Genomic DNA, 11,241 nt, shown 5'->3' with positions numbered 1-11,241 from the left:
GGTCCATGTATCTTATTATGGTCCTCAGTTCATCAGTGAAGGACTCAGAGCTCTCAGAATTTAATCAGAAATTAGGATTTCATGGCTACCTGCAACGGGCAATGTTTGGTTGGAAGTAGAGGAGCTCATCCATGTCATGATTAGAGAGGCATCTTGGCCTAGGAAGATTCACAATTATCTCAGAAAGATCCATTGGCAAGCAGTGCAATCAGTTTTTGATCATTTTTGCCCTAAAATTAGGGTTTGGTATAAAATCAGTTTATTTCTGATTCTTTGGGTGAAACTCTTTTCCATGGCCCTCCATATGTCCATAAGGGTCTACATACAAAAAATCAGCTCTTTATTTGAGCTAGAAGTGCTTCAATTGATCAATGGAATCAGGAATCAGACAGTTTGGGAAAAGTCAACTGTGGGGCCAGAAAAGTCAACTCCTGACTTTTTGAGAGTGGAATCTCAAAATTCATGCCTAGGGGATCCTACATGTGAAATTTGATCAAGGTTGGATCTTGGATTCATCATTTAATCAGGAATTGGAAAAGTTACTTAATTTGGAAATGGTTGACTTTCCATTTAGGGCAAGTTTTCATGATTGTTGCACTCACTTTAAGCCCATTTTCCATCAGGATAAAAGCTCCATTTGAAAATTTCTCCAACATGAAAGTTGTTCCTCTTGTTCCCAGCTTTCTAGAGATATAAAGTTTGCTCCATTTGGATCAATATTGAGAAAGTTATGCTTAGTCAAAGTGAGACATTTTCTTAGGACACTTAGAAAAATTTCAACGTCCAAAAATCTTCAAAGTTTATCAAGACTTCTTGGCCATATTTCTTGCACTTCAAGACATCATTTGAAAATACTTTATTCATAACAATTGTACCTTGCCATGTCCTATTTCACCTACTTTTGGAATCATCTCATTTGGATCCATGGTTTGAGAGATGCATTCATCTAAAGTTGGCATCATGATTTGAATTTCTAGGCAGCATGTTAGGCCAAACTGGCCCAACCATTTTGGCATGGTGAAACCTGATCTTGAGGGCCATTTTTCACCTCCTTCCATTCATCATTTCCATTTGCGTTCAACATGAAAGATGCTAAGCTCCATGAACTCTTTCTACTGTTTGCATTATCTTGCCAATTAGTCATGTTCTCATTAAGATACATAGCCTCAAAGTCACCCTTTTGGACTGTTTTCTTGCCAGACCAAACCAACCAAAACAGGATGCAAAACCGACCAGCCCATGTCCTATTTCTCATTTGGCCATGCATATTTCTTCCACTCACTTAACCTTTTCCAAAATTAGGAACTTGCTTTTACACCTCACCATTTGCAACCAAAATGCACATTTGCTCATAAACCAAAACAGAACAATTTTCAGCCCATTAAGGACACTTTGGTCTGTTTTTCATTCCTCTTCCTTTTCACAAGTTTTTGAAGTTGCAGCACCAAGAGAGCATCACCTTTCTTCTTCCACCTTCTCCAATACCAAGAGGCAGTGGATCTTACATCCACTAGGTAATTCTATCATTCTCTTCCATGGCCATGTATCAATATTTCATGCTCATCATGTGTACCATGCCATTACCATGCTTACTTTATGTTGTTTTCCATTATGTCATGCTTGTTTCTGAAGCCCTCAACATGAGGCATTGTCATTGATTTTGAGTTGTTGTTGTTGATTTTATAGTCATACCCGTGGCCATGGTGTCATCTTATTGTCCATTTTTCTTTATGTTCAAGCCATTATTTTTACTGAAATAAGATACCATGATGAACCTCACATTGCATACTTGAACTTTGGTTTTTATGTCATGCCATTTGGTGCACTACGTTGGTTGCACTTTTGAATTGAAGTTGGAGAAAATACACTGCAGTTTTCGCGTGTGCATGCATGGTGCTAGGGCTTTTCAAGGTTTCATAAAGGAGACGATGAGGTGTCACCTTAGGAGCTGTTAGATCCATCGCTCATGTCTTAATCCTGGTCATCCATCGTTTTTTGTCTTTTAGTGTTTTAAGTGGGATTGCCCAATTGATACATGTCACATGCTTTTAAAAAAATAAAATGTTATTTCATTTAATTAGTGTCATGCCCCTGAATATTCATTTGGATCATGGGCCCTTTGATGTGCGCTATCCACACCCCACGCCTGGCCCATCAGTACACATTTATTTTCTTTTTCTTTTTTAATTCCACATTTAATTTCTATTTTGCTTTTAATTAATTTAAAATATTTATTTATTCATAAAAAATATCCAAAAATATTTTCCATATTTCTTAATGTCTTATTTAATTTATTTTAATTTTTATTTTCGTATTTATTTAATACTAATATTTTATTTTTAATTGTTTATTCTAAATGGTTCATATTAGCATATTTTTTTCATTGATTTTATTTTCATGACTTAAAATTATTTTTAGGTTCTGATTTTTTGGATGAAGGTTGACCAATGTCTCATGGTCAACCTGACCTTTTCTTGGAATTTTATTTCCCATTTTCAATTTATTTTGGATTTATTTTTTACCTAGTTTGTTTGGTTGACTTTTCATTTGACTTCTGTTTTATTTCAATTAATTTACATACCAATTTTCATTATTTTTGAAATCTTTTTGGGGAATGATGATGTCCTGGCCCCACCTTATTTAGTTTAATTTTTCATAATTTTCTTGATTATTTCTATTTATTTCATATTTTTTAAGTTGACTTGACTTTTCAGTTGACTTTTCTATGATTGATGTTTGACTTAGGGATTGCTTATGGCAATCGAAGAGACCTTTTGATCCTCCCTTGTTCATCTCATATGCCATGTATTATAGGCCTTTTACCTTGATTTTATTTGGTCCTTACTTCATTTCTCGATTAAATTATTCAGTGATCCTTTGTGTGCATGGTTTCATTTGTCTGATTCATCTAATACCTGTTACACTTGTTTCTTTCATCCATGCTTCTATTGTTTTTGTTTAACATGTTTATACTTCTCATTCATTGTCTAATGCTCCTCCATTTCATTCTTTGATTATTTGATTTAATTATATACCTGTTTACTTATCTGATTTGATTAACTGTTGCCTACTTGTATGATGTATGAGACATATATTCTTATTGTTTGATTGCCATGAACCATCCCCATTCATGACAAATGTACCCCTCTCCCATGAAGTGTATAATATTTATTCTTTCATTCTTTATTCATTTGTTAATACAAGAATTAAAACGAACATTCGATAATCATTTCAAAACAAGATCAAAAGCTCGATCCAACGTCGAGTAATCATTTTCAAAACTTAACAGAACCAGCACGTATTCATCCATCCTTTTGAAAGTCGATTGCTTCAGGCATCGCCATTTCTCTTGTAAGTCGATTGCTTCATGCATCACCATTTACCTGTAAGTCGATTGCTTCAGGCATCGCCATCTACCCTTATCCGTGGCTCCTCTCCTTGCTCCACCTGTTGACTCTTGTTCAGTTTAGGTAGAACCCATTAGGTAGAACCCTTTGTATGATAATATAGGTAGAATTCCCTTATTTCTTTGCATGCTAACATTAGGTAGATGTTCCCTTTGTAAATCCTAACACATAGGTCCACATTGCATGACAACTCTAGGGCAGAGCTTCCCCATCTTTTAGACCTTCCGTGCGTCTCCGATCTTGTGGCATGTCCGTCCGTTCTATTGCAAAGAGGTAGCTGCCTAAGACTCAATTCAGCGAGCTGCGACACCTACTGCTAGGACGTTGAACACATTGCCCACTTTCCTTTGACACATCTAGTGTCCTCTTTTTTAAGTCCATGTTCAGATGGCAATCCTTAACCCCTATTTAGTCGAACTACGACAACTCTAATTCTCATGTTCAGATGAGATACGTAGGCACGAGATGCGATGTCTTGCCGAGTTTTGACTGACAAGTAACAACTAATCCTTGTTTGCTTTCGCCCTTGTTGCGATTCTTTTCTCTCGCCCTCGTTGCGATCAAGGCCTTCCCTTTCTCTTGCCCTAGTTGCAATCGAGACCCTTTGTTCCCGTAGTTAGCTGAACTACGTTTTGCTCTGATTCTCATTCCAGATGAGATACGTAGGCATAAGACGCGATGTCTTAGCAAGCACACTTCTCCTTAACCCATAGGTAGCCGAGCTACGAAGACTCTGATTCTCATGTTCAGATGAGATACGTATGCAGTGGATGCGACATCCGTGCGAGTCATTTTCTTTTGACCTTCTTTTAGCAGATAGTACTTTAGATATACACACACCCTTTAGACTAGAACAACAAGAGTGGATCCCATAGAGTACTACGGATGCGTAGGGGTGATAATACCTTCCCTTCGCATAATCGACTCCCGAACCCTTAGATTTGGTTGCGAGACCTTGTCTTTTCCTTTCTTTTCAGGTTTTCTTCGATGGTTTCCTTTCCCTCCGTTGGGATAAATAACGAACGGTGGTGACTCTTCTGTTTTCTTTTTTTGCCAGTTATTTAGTTTCACATTTTTTGGTTGCGACAGCTGGCGACTCTGCTGGGGAACGAACCCAGAATCTCTGGTTTCCCTATGCGAGTCCCTCTTAGCTTTTGTAGGTTTCTTGTTTGTTGGGTGTTTTTTCTTTTGTACAGTTATTTACTTTCAACATTTATTTGCTTTATCTTATTGCATTGTGTACATACCATTGTTGTATCTGTTGGACCTGTGGGGTTGGGTGTTTATTGGGATGGGTTGTTTCTATGAGAGATAAGCCCACTACCCAGGCTTGAGCGTATACACAGGTTTTAGAATGGATAGTCATGAGGCTTGTGAAGGAGAATTGACATCCAAGGCGCAGCGGAATTTAAAAATTTCTCCATTTAGTGATCCTTACGAATGGGCATGATCAGTGCTAGAATCGTTACCTCTTGTGGCGATTCAAACCTTTGGTGCAGATCTCTTATAACGATCAAAACCTTGGATACAGATCCACAGAGCGATCACGAACGTTGAACGATGACAACGTCTCTACTCAGTCCACACGAACGGATTCCTCCAATCTCAGTGCTAGCTGGTACGAATGAAGGCTTTGAGTGAGAGAGAGGGAAACGAAATTCCAAATCTTCACTTTTGTTACAATGCTTCTATCCAAGGGTTCTATTTATAGAACCACTTGTGTGGGCTTCAAGCTAAAAAGCCCACTTAAGTGTATTTTGGCCCATATCTTATAATATGCCAAAATCACTTAAGTATTTGGTACCTTACCATATTTCATATTCCACTTAAGTGCACTGTACCTTACGGTGTTCCTTAGTTACTCTATCTCTCATCAATCCGTCCTTTGTGTGTGACCCTGTAGGTTTTCGTGACGTTGACAATTATATTAAATCACGCATTTAACATAATAAACAGTGAGCGGTATCTAGCAACACATCACTGCTACCCAAGACACGAAAATGTCGTGTGATCTGACAAAACCTCCTGTGATAATAATTATGTGTATAATTACCCTTTTGCCCTTATGTCTATATTGAACACAAGGTATAGACCGTGTCATCCTTGTCCAGTTTAATATTGGGCCCATAGACATTTATCCTGTTACGCAGGATGGGCAAATTCCATCTAGGACACGCATGTCCCTCAGCATGCTTTGTGGAGTACCCATCAACTGTCTTTATGGTTATCCAGTTACGGACAACGTTGGATCAGCAATAAAGAACTCGACTCTACATCTAGGATCCATAGTGGTTTCAGGTCGAAGAGTGGTATACACCATTATCACTATGAGAATAACTTATGACACTTTGCATAACTTTCTATATAGTATTCTCATAGCGGGTCAATCCGGTATAAATATTACTCTTAATATCCATACCTATGTTTAAGACTTGATAACTCTTTATCCATGATCCATGAGATGTGATCATCAGTCTACAAACATAATAGTCTTAATGCTTTAATGTTATCCCACTTCACAATAAAGCTCGACTACGGATACTTTAAGAATAGTGTCCTTATGTTTAATGTGATCTCATGATTAAGTCATACTTGATACATTAAACGGACTAGCTATTCTAGGGACTTTATTAATCAAACATAATAAAGAAAAAGCCTTTTATTATTAATAAATAATTCGATACAAGTACCAAAAGTATTGGCCTCTAGGGCTTACACCAATAGCTTGCATAGTATGTTGCTACGTTAAGTCGTTCATGAGACCCACACCCAAACGAGGTTTCTTTTGGATATATTATGTCCTATGGGTGTTCCATAACGACAGATGTTCCTTTAGAAATCGTCGACTCTGGTGACCATTTCCCGAGGACTCAGCCGAGCCCTCTCCTTCGAGACGCGATTATGTTAGCTCTGGTGGGCGCATTCTCGCTGCTCAATCCGAGGACCCCGAGGCTGAGAACTTACTTTTAGGATGCCCCGTTGAGGGGAGTCAGTGGAAGTCTTTTGTCTCGTAATAATGCCAAACCTTCAGTGGTAAACGTATTATTCGACTGAAGGGTTTGAAGCTGACGAACTTCTGTTCTTAGAACCTACTAGTGAGGGACGGGCTAAATTCAGGAAACCTTAACCTTCAACCAACCCGGTTTTCTAAAGCAGAACTTTGATCTCGTATTATATTCCTCAGTGGGTTTCTCTTCAGACGGTGCAACCTGACAGTTGTTCAAGCGGATACAGCAATCCTGATTCCCATGTCACTGTATTGCATCACATCATTTTGCATTCACATCATTTAACACATGCTTATCTATTTCTAGGGGTTTATATCTTCTTCTTGATTCCGGTCGGGGTTCTCTGGTTCTCCTAAGATGGATATTAGCATAAAGAGACATGTCGCCTACAAGTTTCCTGTGGTTTGCTTGGATCCCATTCAACAACTGATGAAGTTAATGGACAATGATTATCTAGAAGGACTCCGGAAGGATTACGGGATGGTTCTGAGTTTAGTTACGGTTCTCTCCAAAGATCAACACGATGCTCTCTTTACATTGCTGCAGTTCTATGACCCTTCATTGAGGTGTTTCACATTCCTAGATTATATCTTAGTCCCTACTTTGGAGGAGATTGCCAGTGTTCTCAGAGTTCCTATCAAGCCGCAGTTGCTATTCTACAGTTCCGAGTTTCTGCCTGATCTCAGCATGGTTGCTTCAGCCACATATTTGGGGAAGTCAGTCTTGAAGTCTAATATGTGTCAGAAAGGAGGAGTCAGTGGTTTTCATCTGAGTTTCTTAGTGGGAGAAACCAAGAAGAAGCTCGAAGACGGTGATTGGAGGGGTTTCAATGTTGTGTTGGCTCTTTGTGTGTACGGGATTGTCCTGTTCCCTAATGTTGCAAAATTTGTGGATGTAGACGCAATACGCCTCTTCGTGTTAGGAAATCCAGTGCCGACCTTGCTGGGAGATTTCTTTCACTCAGTGCATCACAGGAATGAGAATAGAAAAGGAGGATTGGTGAATTGTTGTGCACCCTTGTTTTATAAGTGGTTCAATTTTCACCTGCCCAAGTCAGGAGCATTCATTGACTTCAAGGACTCGTTGAGTTGGTCGAAAAGGTTGATGGGGATAAGAGCTAAAGATATTTCTTGGTGGTCAGACCAGAACTTGCTTTCGGGTGGATATTATTCACAGTTGTGGGAACTTCCCGAATGTACCGTTGGTAGGAAGAAGAGGAGGAATCAACTATAATCCTTCTCTAGCAGTCAAACAGTTTGGATATGCTTTAAGAACTCCGCCTTTGGAAAAAGATGTGGAAGAATCTCTGTTTTTCCATTCTTCGTCTGATCTGACTGTATCCCATAAGGCAGCTGAGGCCTGGCTCAAGGTGATCAAGAGAGGAAGGACTGTGCTTGGAAAGGGAGATTGCAGGACTTATCCTCAGTATGAAGTTTGGCTTCGGGGAAGAGTTGAAGAGTTTGGTCTGCCATTTCCTATTGAAGAACCTTTGTATCCACCTACTCCTGAGCAATCAACAATGGTGAGCCGAGAGGAGTATGACAAATTGAAGAAAGCCATGGAGGAACTTCAAACTGAAAACTCGGAGTTGAGTACGAAGTTGCAAGACTGTATGCATCTGTACCATGAGGCGGAATATTAGAAGGGGGAAGCTGTCAGATTGCAAGAGGAAGTAGAGAAGAAATTAACTGTGGAGGTGGACTTCTTCAGGAAAACTGACAAAGCCTTAGGGTCATCCAGTTCTGAGTTGAGGCGAGTCAAGCAGCAACTAATAGATGCCCATGGTAGGTTAGCTAGGCGACAAGAACAATGGAATGCATTTTCAGCTTCTCGGAAGGCAAAAGAGGACGAGATGGTGGTCGAATTGACTGGCCGGTTGGAGAAATTGAAGACTCTGCTGAAGGGGAAGAACAATGAGCTCCTATGTGCCCGTACAACCAATGGCTACATCACAAATCAACTCGACAAGGCTCAAGAACAAATTGAAGAACTCAAGGTGCTGGCGGGTTTGAAGAAATCTAGGCTTGAAGAGGTATTCGGGGAGGATGATGGGAATTACTACATAGAGCATATCAATGAACTGGATGGGATTATTCACAAGAGGAATTTGCTTATCCGGCGTTTGACAGAATCTCCAGATCATTCTGACACGGTGGCACTGCTGGCTGAAGTGAGGAGCAGTCCTTATGGGTTGTATACAGGAGGTTGATTCCCGATTTTCTGTTCCTCTTCTTACTTGTTGTGTTTCCTTGTTGCTTTGTAGTGATGATCCACAGGCTTGTTGTGGAGATCCCCTTTTGATGTACTGTTGGCTAAGGCCCTTCTCCTTGAACTCATTTGTATGACGATTTCTCTCTATTGCATCTTGATCTCAGAAGCTTATCCACAAGTCGATCTTCTTGCACTATTTACCTGATGTGAGACTGGAATCAAGGGGGTAGAATACCCTTTGGAATTGACAAACATGTCATTGCATTTACATATTCATTTGCATGTCTTGCATAACAGGTATCACCGTAGTGGTTCTCATTTTGTTTGGTGTTCCACTAGCAGGATAGCTGATTCAGGCATTCACCGGTACGGTACTAGAAGAAATCAACAGAGAGCAATGGAAGGCCTACAAGCAGAGCTTGCCGAGATGAGAATTCGCCTGAACCAATTCATGGATGTGGTTCAAGGAGTGGCTCAAGGATAGCAGGAGCTTAGACAGATGATACAAAGGAATCCCGCCACTACTCAACCAGAGATGGTGATTGATCCTTCAACTGGAGAGGTTAACGGACCCAGTGGACCGGGGCCTATCCCGATCCCACGTGCCAACCTTAATCAACAACCCATCCATGATGATCAGGAAGATCAGTTCACCCTGCTGCAGGAGGACTTTGGCATGGGCCATGGCATGGACCCCATGTTTAGAAGATTGGAGAAGAGGCTGAAGGCTGTGGAGGGGCAGAATGCTCTCGGTGTATATGTTGTTGACTTAGGGCTGGTCCCAGATGTGAGGGTGCCACCAAAATTCAGAGTCCCAGTTTTTGACAAATACAATGGCAACTCTTGCCCGAAGACTCATGTGCAAGCCTACTTCCATAAGATGGTTGCATATTCTGATGATGAGAAGCTGCTCATGTACTTCTTCCAGGACAGTCTAGCTGGGGCATGCCTGGAATGGTATATGAGGCTGGACAGAGCCCATATTCGCTGCTGGAGAGACTTGGCTGAGGCCTTTGTAAAGCAATATCAGTACAACGCAGACATGGCGCCTGACAGAACTTAACTCCAGAATCTGTCTCTCAAGAGCAATGAGTGCTTCAGAGAATATGCTCAACGCTGGAGAGAGACGGCTTCCTGTGTTCAGCCTCCGATGTTGGAGAAGGAGATGGCCAACATGTTCATGAACACTCTGCCCGGATCTTACTTGGAGCGTCTGGTGGGTTATAACACCTCCAACTTTGCTGATATGGTCTCTACCGGTGAGAGGGTGGAGAACTACTTGAAGACGTGCAAGATCCAAAGTGGGGTTGGATCATCATCAGGGGCGAAGAAGCCGTTCATTGGAGGGCAGAAGAGGAGATAAGGGGATGTTAATGTTGTATCTCCTTATCAGAACAGGGGTATCCGGAGGAACAGTTTTTAAAACTACCATCAGCAACCTTATGTCGCGGTTGTGACCATTCCGGCTACAGCACCAGTACAACAACAACAACCACAACGTCAACAAAATCAGTACCAACAGCAACAGGGTAACAGACCCACCTACCAACATAGACAAAAGATGATGGACATGCGTTTCGACACTCTTCCAATGTCGTACGCTCAGTTGCTCCCTAGCCTTCAACAATTACAACTCGTGCAGTTACACACTCTGGCTCCTCCCGTTGGCAGGCTTCCGGTGGGTTATGACGCAAATGCTAGGTGTAATTTCATTTCTGGGGCACCTGGCCATAATATTGAGAACTGCAAAGCTTTTAAGCACGTAGTTCAGGACCTCATAGATTCAAAGGCCATTAACTTTGCGCCGGCTCCTAATGTTGTCAACAATCCCATGCCGCAGCATGTTGGTGCGAATGTTAATGTGGTGGACGAAGAAGTCAAGTCCGTCAAGGATGTGTTGAAGTTGAAGACTCCGCTGTTGGAGATTAAAGACTACTTGCTGAAGGCCGATGTTTTCCCCGGTTGTGGGAGCAGTTGTTTGGGTTGTACTGCACAGAGCAAGGGTTGTGTGAGGTTGCAGCAGGGTATCCAGGCCTTGCTTGACAATGGTATCCTCCAGGCTGAAGACTTATCTTCCCGGGAGTCTATTGAAGGGGTTGTGGAAGAGGTGTTTGAAGATGCCGTTGAAGAATTTCTGAATGTTGTTTCTGATGATATTGTAATTCCTGATAATGTATTTAATTTTTCTAATGTTGTTGCTGATATCCCAAACATTATGGTTGATTCTGATGTACTTATTGAACTTGATTCCGATGTTTCGGATATTTATGTTTCAATGAATGAGATTTCTGAGTACGACTGTGATGTTGCCACTATCACAATTTTCTACCCAACTGCTCAAATCAGTGTACCAGAAGCGCAACCGGTGCCACCAGTGCGACCATCCATTATGACCATCACGACCCCTGGTCCTTTACCTTTCACCAGCGAAAGGGCCATTCCTTGGCATTATGGGGGGAGTGTGTACACGCATGATCATGGAGTGGAGCAGCCACTGAAAGTAGAAGAGGTGCATGATCAGAAGTCGGAACTTGAAGTTGAGATAAAAGATCCCGCAGTGGACAATGTTTGTGGAATCGGGCGATTCACCAGGAGTGGAAGATTGTTCTCACCAC

Source organism: Lathyrus oleraceus, chromosome 2 (assembly GCF_024323335.1).
Source record: "Lathyrus oleraceus cultivar Zhongwan6 chromosome 2, CAAS_Psat_ZW6_1.0, whole genome shotgun sequence".
Classification (NCBI taxonomy): domain Eukaryota; kingdom Viridiplantae; phylum Streptophyta; class Magnoliopsida; order Fabales; family Fabaceae; genus Lathyrus; species Lathyrus oleraceus.
Note: the sequence above shows the minus strand (reverse complement) of the source record.